Raw genomic sequence first — 21,404 nt, forward strand, 5'->3', positions numbered from 1 at the left:
AAAATTTTAAATTGACCTCAGATTCAGCTTTGGTCTACATTCTTTCATATCTCCATTAGCCTTGTATGAAGGTATAGTTTCTAAATAAACTTTCACTGATAAAGGTTAAGTTATTTTGTTGCAGAGACCTCCAAAGAAACTTCTCGATCTGGTACACGTGCAAATAGATGTCCCAAAAGTTTTGGGTATCACTGTTTGAAGAGAAGCAGACTCAAATACCAACAGGCACTTAGGAAAAGGATGAAGTATAGACAAAAGGACTACTGTGTGAACCACAGTTAACTGAATGTATTCTAGACTGAAAGCAAATTTATGGTAATAAAGAGTATAGATTTAAAAAAAAATGACTCATAGCAAATAGCTCAATTTTTTCCTCCCAATCTTTTAAAAGGTTTGCTGATATTAATCATTGTAAGTTAAGTTTCACTTTGTAGTAGCAAACAGCAAGTGATTCAATTCTGTTTATTTCAACTGACAAGAATACATGAATTGGTCTGTTGGTGTTTTCCTTCCTGTCAAAGATCTGAAATTTTTTTTTAAATTACTTCCTTTTTTTGCACAAAAAGAGCTGATTGGTATCCAAGGACTTCCCTTATATATTAAGAGCAAGAACTGAAATGGAATACAAGAACTAAATATCTGTAGTTTTTAAAAAATCATACCACTGTAAACTCCAAAATAATGTTTCATAAGGCAATAATTCTGTGAATTTATGTTTTAACTAGACTTAAGCATATTATCAACACAGAAACTTGTACGGTACAATATGGGTAACACACACAAAATGCTGATAGAACTTTAGCGATAGTGTTTCGGCCCGAAATATGAACTGTTTATTTCCCTCCATAAGTGGTGCCTACCTGTCAAGTTCCTCCAGCGTTTTGTGTACGTTGCGCAAGATTTCCAACATCTGCAGAATCTCTTCTGAGTACTCTGCCTTTATTTCAGATAGGAGATAAACCACTGCCTGTGGTATCTTCAATTTAAAACAAAAGCTATGTCCTAACACACACTCTCTTATAAAACCTACTGCTTATATTTTTGGAAGTTACTGTGAAAGGGCTGTCACATCTTCCAACCCAACAGCCATAACATTTCATTCCAGAAGCACATACAGCAATGCAAAATACTATATAAAAAGAGTTTATATAACATTATGCATTGCTGAATGTGCAAAAAACTGTAATGATATAGGAGGTACCTAATAAAGTGGTTACTGAGTGTATTTCTGTATGTTCACGGTCATCTGCTCCTGCAGCCCATCCACATTAAGATTTAGTGTGTTGTGAGTTCAGAGGTGCTCTTCTGCACAGCACTGTTGTAATGTGTGGATGTTTGAGCTACCGTCACTGTCCTGTCAGCTTGAATTAGTCTGGTCATTCTCCTCTGACCTATCTCATTAACAAGGTGCTTTCATCCATAGAGCTGCTACTCACAATGTTTTTCAAACCATTCTCCGTAAAGTCAAGAGATTGTTGTGTGCGAAGATGCCAGGAGATCACCAGCTTCTGAGGTACTCAAACCACCCCATCTGACACCAAAAATCATTCCACTGTAAACGTCACTTAGATCACATTTCTTCCCTATTCTGATGTTTGGTCTGAACAACAACTGAACCTCTTGACCAGGTCTGCAAACTTTTATGCATTAAGTTGCTTGCCACATGACTGACTGATTAGATATTTGTATTAATGAGCAGGAGTACCTAATAAAGTGGTCACTGAGAGTATAACAAAGGTCTAAGCAATAACTCTACAAGCCACCCTGCTTTGAGTACCTCTAAGTGATTTTATCCCGAAGAGATACTGATCCTATTAAACAGTCCCAGTGATCCCCAGGCCTGCTAGCATTACAAGCTCTGTAATAACATCTTACATTAGGTCGTGTCTTTAATATTGGAAGGCAACTCCTAGCAGTGTTATTCAACAAACTTTAATACTAGGATGGGATAAAAGAGGTTTGAAGGAGAGTTGGGATGGGGAGAGGGCGTGCAAACTGCAGAATTTAGGGCCTGAAGGCATGGCCACAAAGGCGGGGGAGGGGGAAGGAATTAAAATAATCATAAGCAGATGACCATAAAAAGACTGCACTATGCAAAGTGTTGTTAGTGTTCATCTGGTTTGCCAATCTTGTTCTTTCCCAGCAGCTCCATAAAATATCACATTGCATGATGTCCATCATTTCTCTTTCAGATTGCTTCTTCTAGTAAGTTCTGTTCATGAAGTTTTAATGAGAAAATCTGCAGCTCATTATTTTTTTATATACATGAACAAAACAGGGTACTGGTACGTCCTACAAGATCTTTTAAAAATATACTCTAGGTGGTAATTAGCAGCTATAACATCTGGTGGGATTAAATAATTAAAGATATTTCCTGACATAAAGAAAGCACAGAAAAATAAACAAAATAAATGACATCAACAGGAAAATCCAAAGACAAAAATAGTTTTCGAGCTTTTTCCCCCCTCGAAAGTCAGCGGTATATTCAAACTAACCATCATCACTTCAGTAATGCTCTAACTGTATCCTGAGATCTATGCTCAATGTCAGGCCCTTAACTTCTCTCTACAATAATACCCATATACTCTATCTGAAAACTATTGTGCCCACGGTTCTGCTATTCTCACATCCTCACCCACCAGAAGTGTGATCACTTGAATCGAGTATGATGTTCTCTAAAGGGGTTATTCCCTTAATGGAGAATGTCTGTGCATGATTTTATTTAATGTGGGGAAGCTGATACACAGGCAGCCACCACACAGACCTTGACAGATCGGGGTCAGGGTCCAGTGGCATGGCATCCAAGTTAATTGGGGACCCTTCATTACTGCGGCATTCCTCTGCCTTCACTGCCATTGCGATGTGCCATCATCTTCTGCCAGCTCCACCAACGAGATCTTGGATGGATCACTCTTTGTCTGGACCTCCCCCTGGACCTTGCTGCCACGGGTAACCTACCAGGAGCAAATCTCCAAATGGTAGCACTCCCAGGATCCCAGGAACTCACAAGCCTCTCCACCATGAAATGCCTCACCCACTACTCCTTCGTTCACAGCACTTCCTCACAAAGATGCAATACCTATTCATTCACCTCTTTCTCTCCCACCATCCAGGGGCCAAACAAAATCCAGGTGAAGAAGCGATACACTTGTACTTGTAGTCTATTGTACTCGGCATTCATTATCTAGCCTCATCTACCACGAAGAAACCAAATGCAGATTGAGTGATCACTTTGTGGAGCATTTGCAATTAGTTTGCATGCTATTTTAATTCTTAATTCCATTCCTATTCCAGCTTGTCTGCAGCTTCCACTTCCTTGGGGATGTCCAATGTAAACTTAGAGGAGTAACATTTTCTGTCCAGATATCTTATAAAAACAAAAGGTTCTGCAGATGCTGTATACCTTGAGCAATACACACTAAATGCTAGCGGAATCAGTAAGTCACCTAGCACCCATCACCTGCTAGCCTGTACATCCTCCCCTCTCCCCAACTTTGTTTTTACTGTGGTTTCTTCCCCCTTCTCTCCAGTCCTAATGAAAAGATTTCGGCCTGAAAGTTGAACTGTTTATTCCCCTCCATAGATGCTGTCTGACCTGCTGAACTCCTCCAACATTTTATAACATTCCGCAAGGAACATTGTAACTTCCAACTTTGGGTGAAACTGGTCCCTCATTATTTACTATTTTTCTGTCTGTGTCTCTTTCTCACCCATTTCTATAATCACTCACTATTCATGCTCCTTATCACCCGGGTCTGTCATCCATATAGTCTTTTGTTTTACACCTTAGTGCCATACCCAGCTCTACTTCCAAAATTAACACTCCTCCGCTCTTTGCCCAGTTCTGAGAAAGAATCCCTGGCACTAAGTATTAAATGGTTTCTCTTTCCACAGAAGCTCAAAATTCCAAGTTCAAAGTAAAGATATTATCAAAGTACATTTTTATCACCATATACAGTGCCTATAAAAACTATTCACCCACCTTGGATGTTTTTATGATTTATTGTTTTACAACATTGAACCACACAGGATTTAATTTGGCTTTTTCGACACTGATCAACAGAAGAAGACTTTCGTGTCAAAGTGAAAACAGATCTCTACAAAGTGTTTTAAAATTAATTACAAATATAAAACACAAAATAATTGATTGCATAAGTATTTAATATGACACCCCAAATCATCACTGGTGGACCAACTGGTTTTGGAAGTCACATAATTAGTTAAATGGAGATCTGCTTTGGGAGACCTGTGTGCAGTCAAAGTGTTTCAATTAACTATAGTAAAAATACACCTGTATCTGGAAGGTCCAACTGCTGGTGAGTTAGTATCCTGCAAAAACTATACCATGAAGACAAGAGAACACCAAGCAATTCCGTGAAAAAGTTATTGAAAATCAGAAGTCAGGAGATGGATACAAGAAAATTTCCAAGTCCCAGTCACTGAATATCCCTTGGAATATAGTTAAGTCAATCATCAAGAAATGGGAAGAATATGGCATAGCTGTAAATCTGCTTAGAGCAGGCCATCCTCAAAAACTGAGTGACTGTGTAAGAATGGGCCCAGTGAGGGAGGCCACCGAGAGACCCATGACAGCTCTGGAGGAGGTACAAGCTTCAGAGGCTGAGATGGGAGAGACTGCGCATACAACGAACAGCGGCAAAGAGAAAGCCACTATTGGAAAAAAAAAATCACAGGAAATCTCTGCTAGAGTTTGCCAGAAGGGATATGGGAGGCTCTGAAGTCAGCTGGAAAAAGATTCTATGGTCTGATTAAATCAAAATTGAGCTTTTTGGCCATCAAACTAAATGCTATGTTTGGTGTAAGGCCTGTGAGGTAGAGGATAAAATGAATGCAGCAAAATGCAGGGAAATCCTGGAGGAAAAGCTGATGTAGTCTGCAAAAGAACTGCGACTTGGAAGATTTGTTTTCGAACAAGACAATGACCCCAAGCATAAAGCCAAATCTATACAGGAATAGTCTTAAAATAACAAGGTTAATGTCCTGGAGTGGCCGTCAGAGAATTTGTGGCTAGACTCCAAAAGGGATGTTCATTTATGTTCCCCATTCAATCTGACAAGGCTTGAGCAGTTTTGTAAAGAATGGGGAAAGACTGCAGTGTCCAGAAGTGCAAAGCTGATAGAGACTCAAGACTGTAATTGCTGCCAAAGGTGCATCTACTAAATACTGACTGGAAAGGGGTGAATACTAATGCAATCAATTATTTTGTGTTTTATCTTTGTAACTAATTTAGATCTCTTTGTAGAGATCTGCTTTCACTTTGACACGAAAGAGTCTCTTTCTGTTGATCAGTGTGAAAAAAGCCAAATTAAGTCCTTTGTGATTCAATGTTGTAAACCAATAAAACATGAAAACTTCCGGGGGGGGGGGGGGGTAAATACTTCTTATGGGCACTGTACAACCCTGAGATTTATTTTCTTGCATGTATTCACAGTAAATACAAGAAACACAATAGCATCAATGGAAGGCTGCAACCAATAGGACAGTCAAACAACTAATGTGCAACCTGCTTGATTGGCTGAATTCTTTCACCATTTCTGTTTTTTTTCCAAGCTCTTTTTCCAGCTGCTGAAGGACATGTTGTGCATTTTCAACATTTTTCCTTTGAGGTTCACATCAACATAATAATCATTTGTCCACTTCACCCACAAAGATCACTCAGTGTGGTGTGAAACCAAGCTAAGCGACTTCTCAGCACACAAAATCTTCCAGTGTCAGCCATAGCTCAGTGGACCAGTACTCCTACTTCAAAATAAGGTGATAGTATTTAATTTCCACGTCAGACTTGAACATACAATGAAAGCTAAGAATGACTACAGTGGGAAGACTACATCAGAGATGTAGCTTATCAAATTAATTTTTACAATCAGTCAACTAATCTGATTTATAGAGTGGATATAAAAAAAGGTCAATGGCACTTTACCTACGTCCGGTTCAGTTGTCATCCCTCTACCAATATCAACAAAAAAAGATAATAAAGCCATTGCTATACACAAATTGACTCCCATATAATGAAAGCCTACAAATATAGGTTGAGTACTCCTTATCCGAAATGCTTGGAACTGGAAGTGTTTCAGATTTTGGATTTCGGAATATATAACGAGATAGCTTGGGATTGTCATAATTTCCAACTCTGAATTTAAATGTGCTAACGGTAAGCAGTTTTTGTCTTACACTTGTTCATCACAAATATGTACTGACACAGCCATTCAGCATGTTAGGTTTTCATCAGCCACGATCTTAGCAAACTCAATTAATTTCTCTGCTACTTTGTGATCAGTAGACGTTTTATCACCACAAATCTTTTAAAAAATTAATGCCATGCCTTTTCTTAAGTTTCTGCAAACAACCTGCTGAATATTCACAATGACCTTCAATCTTCAGTTCGTTGTGATAGATCTTTGCTTGTTTCATAATCAGCATACCATTAAGCAGCATATGTTCACTATGAAGCTGGCAAATCCACTTTTTCAATACACATTCAAGATCTTCATTTTTCGCTTTATGCAGTGTTTTTCTATTACTTCTGTTCATTACATATGTGAAGCCACTTCTTAGCACTGTCTGATGTACGCATCATCGGGGAACCTTTCCCACGCTTAGTGGAATTTTCCATTTGTGACATCACGTTAGCGCTCAAAAATATTTTGGACTTCGGAGGTTTTCGAATTTTGGATAAAAGGTACTCAACCTATAGTTTAAAATACTTCAAAGCAATATAATGGAGACATTAGAGATTATGGATGGTGGAATCTATAAACTAGCTGCGGACGAAATCAGCGTCTATGGAGGCAAGGGGATAGTTGATATATCAAGTCGAGACCCTGCATCAGGACTGGTAAATAAAACAGCAGTGAAGTGCTTGGGTCATCCTGAGGCCACGATATTATCAATGCATGTCTAGTTTTCTTCTTAGTTTGTATCACATTGCAGCAAGCTCATGAATGGTACTGTTGCTGGCCTCATCACTAATCTTTATGGAGGGAAGAAAGTGGATCAGAACGTGACCATTCCACATCAAGACTGATACTGTGAGACCAACACTGAGGAAATGGATTTCAGCATTTCCTCTCAGTGGCCACTTTATTAGGTATACCAGGTCATTAATGCAAATATCTAATTAGCCATCATATGGCAGCAACTCAATGCACAAAAGCATACAGACATGGTCAATAGGTTACGTTGTTGTTCAGAACAAACATCAGAATGGGGAAGAAACGTGATCAAAATGACTGATTGTGAAATGATTTTTGGTGCCAGATGGCATGGTTTGAGAATCTCAGAAACTGTTGTTCTCCTGGGATTTTCATGCACAACGGTCTCTAAAGTTTATGGAGAATCATGCAAAAAAACAAAAAGAATCCAGTGAACAGCAATTTTGTGGCCCAAAACATCTTGTTAATGAGAGAGATCAGAGAATGGCCAAAATGGTTCAAGCTAATAGATATGTGACAGTAACTCACATAAGCATGCGTTACAATAGTGGTGTACAGAGGAGCATCTCTGAATGCATAACATGTCGCTAAGTTACAGCAGCAGAAGATCTTACCATGTTCCAATCCCATACCTAATAAAGTGGTCACTGAGTGTGTGTCTATACACACACACACACACACACACACACACACACATTCCAGATAATTGGGACACATTGGAACCAGTACATTTTGGCCCAATTAAGTGTTTGCCCCAATTAGCCGAAATTTCATGGAAATAGTTGTAGAGCATAACAAAGACAAATTACCATTTAACTGTGTAACAAATTATGCATTTAAATGAAATACAGAACAAATTAGAACTCTACCAATATTACTATAATTTTATAAAACTGAGCATTAGTTTTTAATAGTTGTTTACAGAATAATTCATCGCTGCCATGTTCTTTTGATTGACTGTAAATGAACAAAATCAGCAGACACCCTAGTGCAGATAATGGATTATCTTCTTGCCTTACTGCATAGTCAAAATAAAGACCAAAATGATCAAAAATCATTGCCTTTTGAATTGCTGTCTGTCGGCCCATAACACAAGTGTATACAACTGACGTTATTTAAAAACTGTTTGCTTTGTAATGTCTAACAGCCATTTCTGGCACCTTCAAGTCTGAGTGCTTGAAACCACAGTGAGCAAAACAGTTTTGAATTGTTTTACTACTTCTTTCTTGCCAAATATCAGAGACAAAAATCACTGCTTTTTGAACACAAACGCAGGCAACTAATTCTATCTAAAATTCTGATCTCTCTATGTACGGTGTAGTGCCTAAGGGCCATGCAAGTGCACACGATTGATGCTATTTACAAACTGTATGACATCAGTCTTCTGCCCAAATTAAGTGGCACAGTGTCCCAAATAAACAAAGCGAATCCTGGCTATTTTAATGATTTAGTTTTTGTTCTTTAAGAGCTGTCCCAAATAAATGGCTATCCTGATTAAACAAAATCTACTGTGTGTATATGTATATACATACACAGATAAACATATCACCATCTGTTCATAGTTCTGATTCCTTGGAATTTAAATTGAAATGGTGCCCAACTTCTTTCTCATCTCTCCTCTGGCAAGAGAGATGAGAAAGAAACAGAATCTAAATGCATTTAAATGACGCCTGAATGTAGCTACTTATCTTCCTATACTTATCCCAGTCAAACTTTCCTCATCTTTTTCCTGAAGGCACAGTGTTTGCAACACTGTGTGTCAGACAAAGTGACCAGCAGCACTGGGGCTCCACAGGGGACGACTTCAACTACTGCACAGGAGTCTTGCCATCTACAGAAGTTTTCTGATGACTCTGCCATAGTTGGATGCATCAGCAAGGGAGATGAGGCTGAGTACAGGGCTACAGTAGGAAACTTTGTCACATGGTGTGAGCAGAATTATCTGCAGCTTAATGTGAAAAACACTAAGGAGCTGGTGGTGGACCTGAGGAGGGTTAAGGCACCGGTGACCCCTGTTTCCATCCAGGGGGTCAGTGTGGACATGGTGGAGGATTACAAATACCTGGGGATACGAATTGACAATAAACTGGACTGGTCTAAGAACACTGAGGCTGTCTATAAGAAGGGTCAGAGCGGTCTCTATTTCCTGAGGAGACTGAAGTCCTTTAACATCTGCCGGATGATGCTGAGGATGTTCTACAAGTCTGTGGTGGACAGTGCTATCATGTTTGCTGTTGTGTGCTGGGGCAGCAGGCTGAGGGTAGCAGACACCAACAGAATCAACAAACTCATTCGTAAGGCCAGTGATGTTGTGGGGATGGAACTGGCCTCTCTGACAGTGGTGTCTGAAAAAGAGGATGCTGTCCAAGTTGCATGCCATCTTGGACAATGTCTCCCATCCACTACATAATGTACTGGTTGGGCACAGGAGTACATTCAGCCAGAGACTCATTCCACCGAGATGCAACACTGAGCGTCATAGGAAGTCATTCCTGCCTGTGGCCATCAAACTTTACAACTCCTCCCTTGGAGGGTCAGACGCCCTGAGCCAAGAGGCTGGTCCTGGACTTATTTCCTGGCATAATTTACATATTATTATTTAATTATTTATGGTTTTATATTGCTATATTTATACTCTATTCTTGGTTGGTGCAACTGTAACAAAACCCAATTTCCCTCGGGATCAATAAAGTATGACTATGACTATGACTAATCTCAGAACAACTTGAGTCAACCCAATCAACAAGTTTACTTTACATACGAATAAATGATACAAGAAAGGTAATCCCAAATAATATGCATCCTTTGGCTCTTTGAAAAATCCATAGATCCGGCTCATTCCAGGACTGGGTAAAGACAAGGTGAAAATTTTCCCATCAGTAAGGAAGCTTTTTACTTGGGTAAGACATTAACGCATGGAAAGTGCTGAGTATCTGAAAGTGCTCAAAAAGATACATGTCTTATGGGTGTAAAATCTGGAGCCTGAAAATAAGGTGAGTGGAATTGTAGAGACAGGAAACATTTGGAGAATTAAGAGGATCCGTGAGAGAAACATTTTCCATAACTATCGTACCATAACCCTCAAATCATTCCTCCGAGATGCAGCACAGAGCGTCATAGGAAGTCATTCCTGCTTGTGGCCATCAAACTTTACAACTCCTCCCTTGGAGGGTCAGACACCCTGAGCCGATAGGCTGGTCCTGGACTTATTTCATAATTTACTGGCATATTTACATATTACATAGAACATAGAATAGTACACCACAGTACAGGCCCTTCGGCCCACAATGTTGTGCCGACCCTCAAACCCTGCCTCCCATATAAGCCCCCACCTTAGATTCCTCCATATACCTGTCTAGTAGTTTCTTCAACTTCACTAGTGTATCTGCCTCCACCACTGACTCAGGCAGTGCATTCCACGCACCAACCACTCTCTGAGTAAAAAACCTTCCTCTAATATCCCCCTTGAACTTCCCACCCCTTACCTTAAAGCCATGTCCTCTTGTATTGAGCAGTGGTGCCCTAGGGAAGAAGCGCTGGCTATCCACTCTATCTATTCCTCTTATTATCTTGTACACCTCTATCATGTCTCCTCTCATTCTCCTTCTCTCCAAAGAGTAAAGCCCTAGCTCCTTTAATCTCTGATCATAATGCATACTTTCTAAACCAGGCAGCATCCTGGTAAATCTCCTCTGTACCCTTTCCAATGCTTCCACATCCTTCCTATAGTGAGGTGACCAGAAATAGACACAGTACTCCAAGTGTGGCCTAACCAGAGTTTTATAGAACTGCATCATTACATCGCGACTCTTAAACTCTATCCCTCGACTTATGAAAGTTAACACTCCATAAGCTTTCTTAACTACCCTATCCACCTGTGAGGCAACTTTCAGGGATCTGTGGACATGTACCCCGAGATCCCTCTGCTCCTCCACACTACCAAGTATCCTGCCATTTACTTTGTACTCTGCCCTGGAGTTTGTCCTTCCAAAGTGTACCACCTCACACTTCTCCAGGTTGAACTCCATCTGCCACTTCTCAGTCCACTCCTGCATCCTATCAATGTCTCTCTGCAACCTTTGACAATCCTCTACACTTTCTACAACATCACCAACCTTTGTGTCGTCTGCAAACTTGCCAACCCACCCTTCTACCCCCACATCCAGGTCGTTAATAAAAATCACGAAAAGTAGAGGTCCCACAACAGATCCTTGTGGGACACCACTAGTCACAATCCTCCAATCTGAATGTACTCCCTCCACCACCACCCTCTGCCTTCTGCAGGCAAGCCAATTCTGAATCCACCTGGTCAAACTTCCCTGGATCCCATGCCTTCTAACTTTCTGAATAAGCCTACCATGTCGAACCTTGTCAAATGCCTTACTAAAATCCATATAGATCACATCTACTGCACTACCCTCATATATATGCCTGATCACCTCCTCAAAGAACTCTATCAGGCTTGTTAGACATGATCTGCCCTTCACAAAGCCATGCTGACTGTCCCTGATCAGACCATGATTCTCTAAATGCCTATAGAACCTATCTCTAAGAATCTTTTCCAACAGTTTTCCCACCATAGACGTAAGGCTCACTGGTCTATAATTACCCGGACTATCCCTACTACCATTTTTTGAACAAGGGAACAACATTCGCCTCCCTCCAATCCTCCGGTACCATTCCCATGGACAACGAGGACATAAAGATCCTAGCCAGAGGCTCAGCAATCTCTTCTCTCGCCTCGTGGAGCAGCCTGGGGAATATTCCGTCAGGCCCCGGGGACTTATCTGTCCTAATATATTTTAACAACTCCAACACCTCCTCTCCCTTAATATCAACATGCTCCAGAACATCAACCTCACTCATATTGTCCTCACCATCATCAAGTTCCCTCTCATTGGTGAATACCGAAGAGAAGTATTCATTGAGGACCTCACTCACTTCCACAGCCTCCAGGCACATCTTCCCACCTTTATCTCTAATCGGTCCTACCTTCACTCCTGTCATCCTTTTTTTCTTCACATAATTGAAGAATGCCTTGGGGTTTTCCTTTACCCTACTTGCCAAGGCCTTCTCATGCCCCCTTCTTGCTCTTCTCAGCCCCTTCTTAAGCTCCTTTCTTGCTTCCCTATATTCCTCAATAGACTCATCTGATTCCTGCTTCCTAAACCTCATGTACGCTGCCTTCTTCCACCTGACTAGATTTTCCACCTCACTTGTCACCCGTGGTTCCTTCACCCTACCATTCTTCATCTTCCTCACCGGGACAAATTTATCCCTTACATCCCGCAAGAGATCTCTAAACATCGACCATGTGTCCATAGTACATTTCCCTGCAAAAACATCATCCCAATTCACACCCGCAAGTTCTAGCCTTATAGCCTCATAATTTGCCTTTCCCCAATTAAAAATTTTCCTGTCCTCTTTGATTTTATCCTTTTCCATGATAATTATAAAGGCCAGGAGCGGTGGTCATTGTCCCTCAGATGCTCACCCACTGAGAGATCTGTGACCTGACCCGGTTCATTACCTAGTACTAGATCTAGTATGGCATTCCCCTGGTCGGCCTGTCCACACACTGTGACAGGAATCCATCCTGGACACACTTAACAAACTCTGCCCCATCTAAACCCTTGGAACTAATCAGGTGCCAATCAATATTAGGGCAGTTAAAGTCACCCATGATAACAACCCTGTTATTTTTGCACCTTTCCAAAATCTGCCTCCCAATCTGCTCCTCTGTATCTCTGCTGCTACCAGGGGGCCTATTATATACCCCCAGTAGAGTAACTGCTCCCTTCCTGTTCCTGACTACCACCCATATTGACTCAAAAGAGGATCCTGCTACATTACCCACCCTTTCTGTAGCTGTAATAGTATCCCTGACCAGTAATGCCACCCCTCCTCCCCTTTTTCCGCCTTCTCTATCCCTTTTAAAGCACTGAAATCCAGGAATATTGAGAATCGATTCCTGCCCTGGTGCCAGCCAAGTCTCTGTAATGGCCACTGCATCATAATTCCATGTATGTATCCAAGCTCTCAGTTCATCACCTTTGTTCCTGATGCTTCTTGCATTGAGGTACACACATTTCAGCCCTTCTACCTTACTGTCTTTACACCGTTTATTCTGCTTCTCTTTCCTCAAAGCCTCTCTGTATGTTAGATCTGGCTTTACTCCATGCACTTCTTTCACTGCTCTATCGCTCTGGATCCCATCCCCCTCGCAAATTAGTTTAAACCCTCCCGAACCATGCAAGCAAACCTACCTGCAAGGATATTGCTCCCCCTCGAGTTCAGGTGTAACCCATCCAATCTGTACAGGTCCCACCTTCCCCAGAAGAGATCCCAATATCTAAAAATCTAAAACCCTGCTCCCTGCACCAACTCCTCAGCCATGCATTCAACTGCCATCTCCTCCAATTCTTACCATCACTGTCACGTAGCACTGGCAGCAATCCTGAGAACGTCACCCTTGAGGTCCTGTTCTTCAGCCTTCTGCCTAATTCCCGAAATTCACACTTCAGGACCTCATCCCTCTTCCTGCCTATGTCGTTGATCCCGACTTCTGATTGCTTTCCCTCTCGTACCAGGATGTCGTGCACCCGGTCAGAGACATCCCGGACCCTGGCACCCGGGAGGCAACAAACCATGCGGGTGTCCTTCTCACGTCTACAAAATCTCCTGTCTGCTCCCCTGACTATAGAGTCTCCAATGATGACAGCTCTCCTCTTCTCCGTCCCACCCTTCTGAACCACAGGGTCAGACTCAGTGCCGGAGGCCCTGCCACCGTGGCTCACATCTGGTCGGTCGTCCCCGCCAACAGTATCTAGGATGGTAAACTTATTATTCAGGGGAATGGCTACAGGGGTGCTCTGCACTACCTGTCTGCTCACCTTCGCTTTTTATCGCTTTTTTTCACCTTCGCCTTACTATTTAACTATTTATGGTTCTATTACTATTTATTATTTATAACTGTAACGAAAACCAATTTCCCCCGGGATCAATAAAGTATGACTATGACCATGACTATGAAAACCGAAGATAAAATTAGCGCAGTCACAGGGACCAGGTAGAATTTTGCACAGGTTCTCATAATTGTGTCAGTAGAGACGGCTAGCAATCTTTGAGATTTTATCGTAAGGTGATGTCTTGCAACAAAATTACACTCATTTTTTGCAGGGAATATTCTTATACTGTCATGAAGGAAAGGTACGTCACATCTGGAGTTCCTCTGGTTAGCGGACGATTTCCCTCCACGCCTCTCCGCTGTAGTGGGGAACCGCGTACGAGGTAAGTTACAGCAGTGGTTTGCCATTGCCTTCTGCTGGGTGAGTTTCCAAAGAGATCACTAGCTCGAAACCCAGCATGGATGGAAAGCGTGCAGGGGAGCCGGCTGGATTCGAACTTGGGACCTTTCGTCCCGAAGTCCGGCACTGATGCCACTACACCACCAGCCAGGTCACTATCATGAAATCATTTTAAAATACTTGACAAGTTTGTGAAAATATGAATGTAATATCTAATATTTTAAAATTTGGATTTTTTTATATATGCGAAATACTTTAATCTGTTAGCACTATTCCAGAATTCATCATCCTAATTCACTGCTCCTCGTCATCAAACACTGGTCTCTCAGGAGCTATTGCTCAGAGTTTCCATTATTTAAGAAAGACACACTATTTCACGAAGTTCGTTCTAACATGTTTGTTTTGAGTGCACTTACTCTAAAAGTCAAGGCAGCAAACCAAAAATAAAACGTCCATGCCATGGATGTGCAACAGGCTTATTAACTCCTTTGCCTACACAGCCACCTTTATCAGAAGATGAGGTTTAACATCTGAAGTAGAGAAATATACAAGGCTGTGTGAAGAGCATGACTCCACTCAGCCATTCCAGCCCAGTATCACACATTTCTAAATTTCAATTTTTAATTCTCTCTCCTCTCCACTTTATAATAAAAAGGCAAAATTCTGGAAACACTCACAAATCAGAAAGCAGCTAAGGAAAGAAACATTTATATTTCAGGTCTGGAGCCTTAATCAGTACTCGGAAAGGGAGGGAATGGGGTTTGTTTGGGTGGGCTATGTGTAAAACAATAAACAAATAGCTCTGATAGGATGTGGCTGCCAAAATCAGATTAAATTTCTACTGTGGGATATAACCTACAATAAGTTGGATTGTTCAAAACAAACCAAAGTGATTGGCAGGCGAAATGGCCAGCTCTGATACATTAAGGAAATGAAAGAAAAGAATTATCTGAAGCTGGAGAACTAAATATTAAGACACAAGAGGTACTGCAGGTGCTGGAAACCTAGAGCAATGAAGGGTATCGGCCCAAAACATCAAATGTTTATTTCCATCCATAAATGCTGATTGACCAGCTGAGCTCCTCCAGCACATGGTGTGTATTGAATAAAATATTAAATCCTGCAAGCTGCAAAATGCCCAGATGGAAGGCAGGATCAGTCAGAGGGTCATACAGCATGGAAAAAGGCCATTCAGCCCACTATATCTACACCAACCAGTAGGCACTGATCCATAATAATCCCATCTTCCTCGGCCTGTAGCCTTTGATGTCTAGGCTCATTGCTCTGTCAAAACTGTACATGGTTTAAAAAAAACACATTCACGTTATGCCAGTGTTGCTCCTTACACTTGCAATGGGCTTCATTGTAACAGGGCAGAAAGGTCAGTGTGGAAATAGGACGTGAATTGAAGTGGCAGGCAACCTGAAAATCTGGATCATTGCTGTAAACAGAGTACAGGTACCTTGGCCTTTTCCCAGATGCTGTCTGAGTGTTTCCAGTATTTTGTGCTTTTATTTCAGGTTTCTAAGATTTATTTATTTACTTACTTTATATACACACATGTCACGACACAGTTTTACCACAGCTTTTAACTGGTAGTATTATCATTTGGGTCATTCATGATCTCACAGTCACCATCCAATCACCAACCTCCCCTTTTGTTCCCTGTGCTCCTCTGCCCCATTTTGCAACTTAATACTGTACTTGCTTTATTTCCACCTTTTCCCACTCTTTCTGTTGACAAACAAGAGAAAATCTGCAGATGCTTTAAATCAAAGCAAGACACACAGAATGCTGGATGAACTCAGCAAGGCAGGCAGCATCTATGGAAAAGAGTTGAGGGCTGAGACCCTTCATCAAGACTGTTTACTCTTTTCATTAGATGCTGCCTGGCCTGCTGAGTTCCTCCAGCATTTTCTGTGTGTCACCCTCCATCGATGCTGACTAACCCTTTCAGTATTTCTTGCATTTTGTATTTGTTTAGTAGAATTAGTACTACAGTGCTCCCAAGATCCAGTGTCCTCAATCTTCACTTAATGGTAGGGGTACGCTTTATTTGTTCTACACTACAAGATCTCATTACAACTGAAGTAAATAATGCAGTAACTAATTGTACCAAATAAAGGGGAAATTTAGTAGGACACCTTGTAAAATGCAGCATTGCGTGGTGTTTTGTTTTTAAATTAAACAACTAGGGTACTTGGTAGCTGACAGATATTATCTTTGGATAGAGTCCAAGTAATTCCAAATCTTAAAAAGGCATTGCAGCTGGACTGGAAATGAAGCTCTTTATTCTCCATCAAAATTCAAAGCAAGGATTTGAACAATAACAATTAAACATGACAATTTTACCTTTTAGTAAATTGTCCCATTACATCCTATGGGAGCACATTAAAATAAAATTTGACACTACTACAAATGGTAAGCAAGTGGCCAAAGGCTTGGTCAACATCAAGTCAGAGAGGGCAAAAACTAGCGCATTTACGGAGGAGATTGCAGAGTGTAGGACCCAGACAACTGAAGGACTACTACGAAGAATACAGAATTAGAAGATTGTGGATTGGGGCTATAGAATTTAAACATAACTAGACTGAGAACAATGGATTCAGTTTTTTAAAAAATGCATGAAACCACACACACGTAATGGCTGAAGAACTGTAGGCAGAAAAGCTACGTGTAGAAATGACAGAAAATCAGACACAAACCTGCTTTAGACTGCATCTAACTTAACTCAAATATTTCCCATCTCTTTTTGTTAGCAGAAATATTGCAATTGTAAGTAATAAAATAAACCCTTACATTGTTATAAAATAAAAATCACACAATAAGGTGAGGTTTGATTTAATATTTTAAAATAACTACCCAAGAAGTGATTACTTTACTTTACTTTATTGTCGCCAAACAATTGATACTGGAGCGTACAATCACCACAGCGATATTTGATTTTGCGCTTCACACTCCCTGGATTACAAATCGATAGTAAATATTAAAAATTTAAATTATAAATCATAAATAGAAAATAAAAAAGGGAAAGTAAGGTAGTGCAAAAAAAAACCAAGAGGCAGGTCCGGATATTTGGAGGGTACGGCCCAGATCTGGGTCAGGATCCATTCAGCAGTCTTATCACAGTTGGAAAGAAATACATGGTGAATTCCAAACACGAAGTTCCACTAAGCCCATTCATTTCAATAACCTCTGGTTATTTACATTTCCCTCAGGAAGCAGGTAAGTCCATGAAATAAACACAGTGATGATCTTCAGCCAGGCAACAGCACCCACATTTAGCTTTGATGAGGAGTAGTCCAGTAAACATAAAAAATAAAGAATCTACAGCACTTTTAGCATTATCCATGTGGGAAACATTAATAAAAGGTAAACTTATAAATGTCTGAATTTTACTCATTCGGGAGAAAGATGGCTTGTCTCCCATTCCCTTTTTTAAGTACACAGCGGATTCTGGTTAATTGGGCCATCGTTTAATCACGGCAGCCACTAACTTGATACAACTCTTAAAAGAACAAAACCAAATCAAGAAAATTGCTAGGATTCCCTTGGTTTATTTGGGACACTAATTGGGGCAAAACTGTCAAATAGCTTCTAACTAATGTCAATAACGGACAACTATGTGACCATTAGACACTACACCATGCTGAAAGTGAAGTCTTTGAATAGTGTCAGTTTTGTGTGTTTATGTAAAAAAAACTGATTTTCATAACTGATAGTTGCGAAAATAATCAGTAAGACAATTCAGAACAGTTTTGCTCACTATGGTTTCAAGCATTCAGGGTTGGAAATGCCAAAAACTGTCAGAGTGAAAATGAAACAAATTCACTGCATCAGCAAGTTAGAAACTACAAAGAATTTGAAGGTATTGACAATCTTCTTGAATGTTACAATGAAAATGAAGATTTGGAGGATGCAATCATCAATAGCATTGCATAACGGCAGACCGTGACCCAAACTGGGTTCCAGCTGTGAAAGTAGGAGGGTTGGACACAGGGCTAGCAACCCCATCCCGTAAAAAATGCAGAGCTACAGAAATGTGAACAGAAGTTCCAAAGACCTCAACCCTGGGACAGGAAGGATCTTTGAAGATGGGCAACACCTAGAGACATCTTGGAAGACTGGTCCATGACAGGACTCGACCAAGCTGCTACTGGAGGCCTATGCTCCTGTAGGAGTAATGGATTTAAGCAGAAATAGTACACTTTGTAACTAAGTAACAATAATAAACCCACATAATATTAAAAAAACACAACTTATTGTAGTTTGACTCAGGAAGTTAATTTCCTGAAAATGAAACACAAGGTTCTATTATCTTCCCAACAGCAATGGTTTTCACTGTCCCATAATATTCTTTCAATTTTTGATTATATCAACCCTTTCAAGTGCCTCATTCCTTTAATCTTTACATCTGGCTTCCACCTTTTTTTTTACATCCCTGCCCCCAAGTCATAATTAAGCTTACAAGAAAAGCTACTACAATCTTAAATCTGAGTTTAATAGAATCATTTATGACAACAAAGGCAAACTTATTGTTTTGGCTGGGCCAGACGGCATAGATGGAACTTCTTCAGTTTTTTAAAAACTTTTTAAAATAAGATTACTCACCAAATAGTTCTGCCTGCTTTCATGCTCTAAGTCTACTTTTGCGAGCAACAACTTACCCATATCAATCTTCGTACTCTCCTGGCTTGTTCAATACAGTCTGGAAGGAAAGAAAGGCACTTCAGAGTCTAACTACAGCTGTCTTGCTCAAAGTAAAACAGCCCATGTGTTTGTCATTATTTCGACCCACTGCAAATGTCTACAGCGCCGACCATCAGTGCTTCGTGTATTTACTGTAAGTGTTGTCCTGGGCTGGAACCTGCAGCAATGTCTGTAAAACTGCTGAAGACGTTTTCCAGGGAATCTGGAGGAGAAGTTAGTAGGAGGAGGGCCATAAAAGGAAGTAAGAACCACTCCTTTATTGGCAATGGCAACTAAACTCCTGACAAAATAAAATTTGCTTAAGAGAATCCGATTTTCATCTATCTCAAGGTTCTAAATCCCACCTGATTTCTTTTCAATTTCTTGCTGAATTGTCCTAGATCTGTTAGCGAGATAGAAAAAGATACTTCTTTGAAGAATTTCTTGCCTCAAAAAGGCAGCATCATTAAAGACCCCTGTCATCCAAGACATGCTCTCTTCTTATTACTCCCATCAGACAAGGACTATTAATACTAATAATCTTTAAAAAAAATACAAGTCTATGCAGAGAATTGGAATTAGAGAAATACCCTTCTCTCTTCTCTTTCTGTATATGAACGTTCTTGACTAGCATTTTGAGTCCTGGCAACAGAATTGGATGAAGTGGCTTGGACAAGCTTCTGAGCCACACAGTGCCAGGGTAATGAATGAACACATTCATGGCCAGTTTAGTGTTCCAAACTGACATCAGATTCACTCATTATTTCTGTTGGGGACTGATGCCCAGGTGGAACAGACAACTTTACAAACATCATAACTGTGAGTTAACTAAGATCTTTGCTGAGGTTCCCAACCAAAAAGCAGTTCCAAGCTCTGACCAGAAAAGAGGGCACTGCTCCCCCATAAAGATATTCATCACCTCTGCCGCCACCCTTGGCACACATGTCCTTTCCCAATTCATCTTGTGCACTGTGTGCAGGTCATCTGGACAAAGGCTACGTCTAGCAATACGAACAGAAAAAAAAAACATATTGCATGCGAGAAGATGAAACCCACAAGCACTTCCTTTGTGTTGTGTCCAAGAATGAATTATGAAAAGAAGCTTTTTACACTTGGTCATTTCAGTTTTTGAAAGGGAATCTTTATTTAAAGAGACACAAGGTTAGTCTAGCTTATGGCAAGCAGCACTCTGACTACACAGCAAAGGAAAATAGATAGAAACTACTAAAAAGATTAACAAACATGACTTGTCATCAATAAGTAATGAAAGACTAAGTTCTTACAAATGTAATACTTCCAAATGAATGCAATAATTTAAAACAGGTAAAATCTGTTTAATTGATGCATGTTTACTTGGTGCATTAATACAGGTGATACGACCGGCAGCTCAATTGCATGAAGCTGATAGGGTGGGGGTGGGGGGAGGGAACGCAGGATGCAGTATTAATTCTTTGTCTTTGCCTTTGGTACCTAAACTACTGTAATGAAATCTGAATCTCCTTGAAGGATCTTAAAACATAGAAGAGTACAACACAGTACGGGACCACATATCAAACCTATCTTTTTACATATTTACTTTAAAACTAATGGCATTGTGGTCACTAGATGCAAAGTGTTCTCCAATGAAAAATTCTGTCACCTGTCCTGACTCATTCCCAAATAGCAGATCAAATATCGCACACTCTCTCATTGAGACTTCTATGTACTGATTAAGGAAACCTTCCTGAACACATATGACAAACCCTATCCCATCCAGTTCTTTTACAATATGTGAGACCTAGTCAACATAAGGAACGTTAAAATCACCTACTCTAACAACCTTGTGTTCCTTGCTGCAATCTGCAATCTCTACAAATTTGTTCCTTTAATTCCTGCGGACTGTTGGGTGGTCTATAATATAGCCTGATATATGTGGTTATACATTTCGTATTCCTCGGTTCCACCCTTAAAGCCTCACTAGACAAGTTCTCCAATCTGTCCTGACTGAGCACTGCCGTGACATTTTCCCTGACTGGTAACACCATCCCTTCCCTCCCGCTTGGTTACGTCTAAAACAAAGGATCCCCGGGATTTTGAGCCGTCCTGCCCCTCCTACAACCAGCTCTCACTAATAGCTACAATATCATAATTCCAGCTGCTGTTCCATGCTCTGAGCTCCTTCTGCCTTTCCTACGATACTTCCTGCATTGAAATATAGGCAGCTCAGCACAGGAGTCGCACCACGCTCAACGTTTTGACTCCTGACTTTGCCTGAGGTCTTAACAACATCTGTCTCCGCAACCACTCCACTATCTGTTCTGACACGATGGTTCCCATCTCCTTGTAACTCTATTTAACCTCTGTGCTCCCTCCCGCCACCCCATACAGCACTAGCAAACCTTCCTGCTAGGATACTAGTCCCTCTCCAATTCAGATGCAAACTGTCTCTTTTGTACAGGTCCCACTTCCCTGGAAG

The 21,404-nt window shown here is 40.7% G+C and overlaps 1 protein-coding gene across 5 annotated transcripts in view; it reads right to left on the minus strand.

The window, feature by feature from the left end:
* The window catches only part of csgalnact2 (chondroitin sulfate N-acetylgalactosaminyltransferase 2), a 73,493-nt gene that overhangs the window by 40,966 nt on the left and 11,123 nt on the right, over window positions 1–21,404 (minus strand). For 3 of the 5 annotated variants that reach the window (XM_063070531.1, XM_063070530.1, XM_063070533.1), the window contains one exon: window positions 18,928–18,968. The exons of 1 other annotated variant lie outside the window; for it this stretch is intronic. The gene's annotated coding sequence lies outside the window, so the exon portion shown is untranslated. Of the gene's footprint in view, window positions 1–860; window positions 880–18,927; window positions 18,969–21,404 lie in introns of those variants that run through there. One more of the 5 variants, XM_063070532.1, reaches the window with a different exon arrangement.

Source organism: Mobula hypostoma, chromosome 18, assembly GCF_963921235.1.
Source record: "Mobula hypostoma chromosome 18, sMobHyp1.1, whole genome shotgun sequence".
Taxonomy (NCBI): Eukaryota; Metazoa; Chordata; class Chondrichthyes; order Myliobatiformes; family Myliobatidae; genus Mobula; species Mobula hypostoma.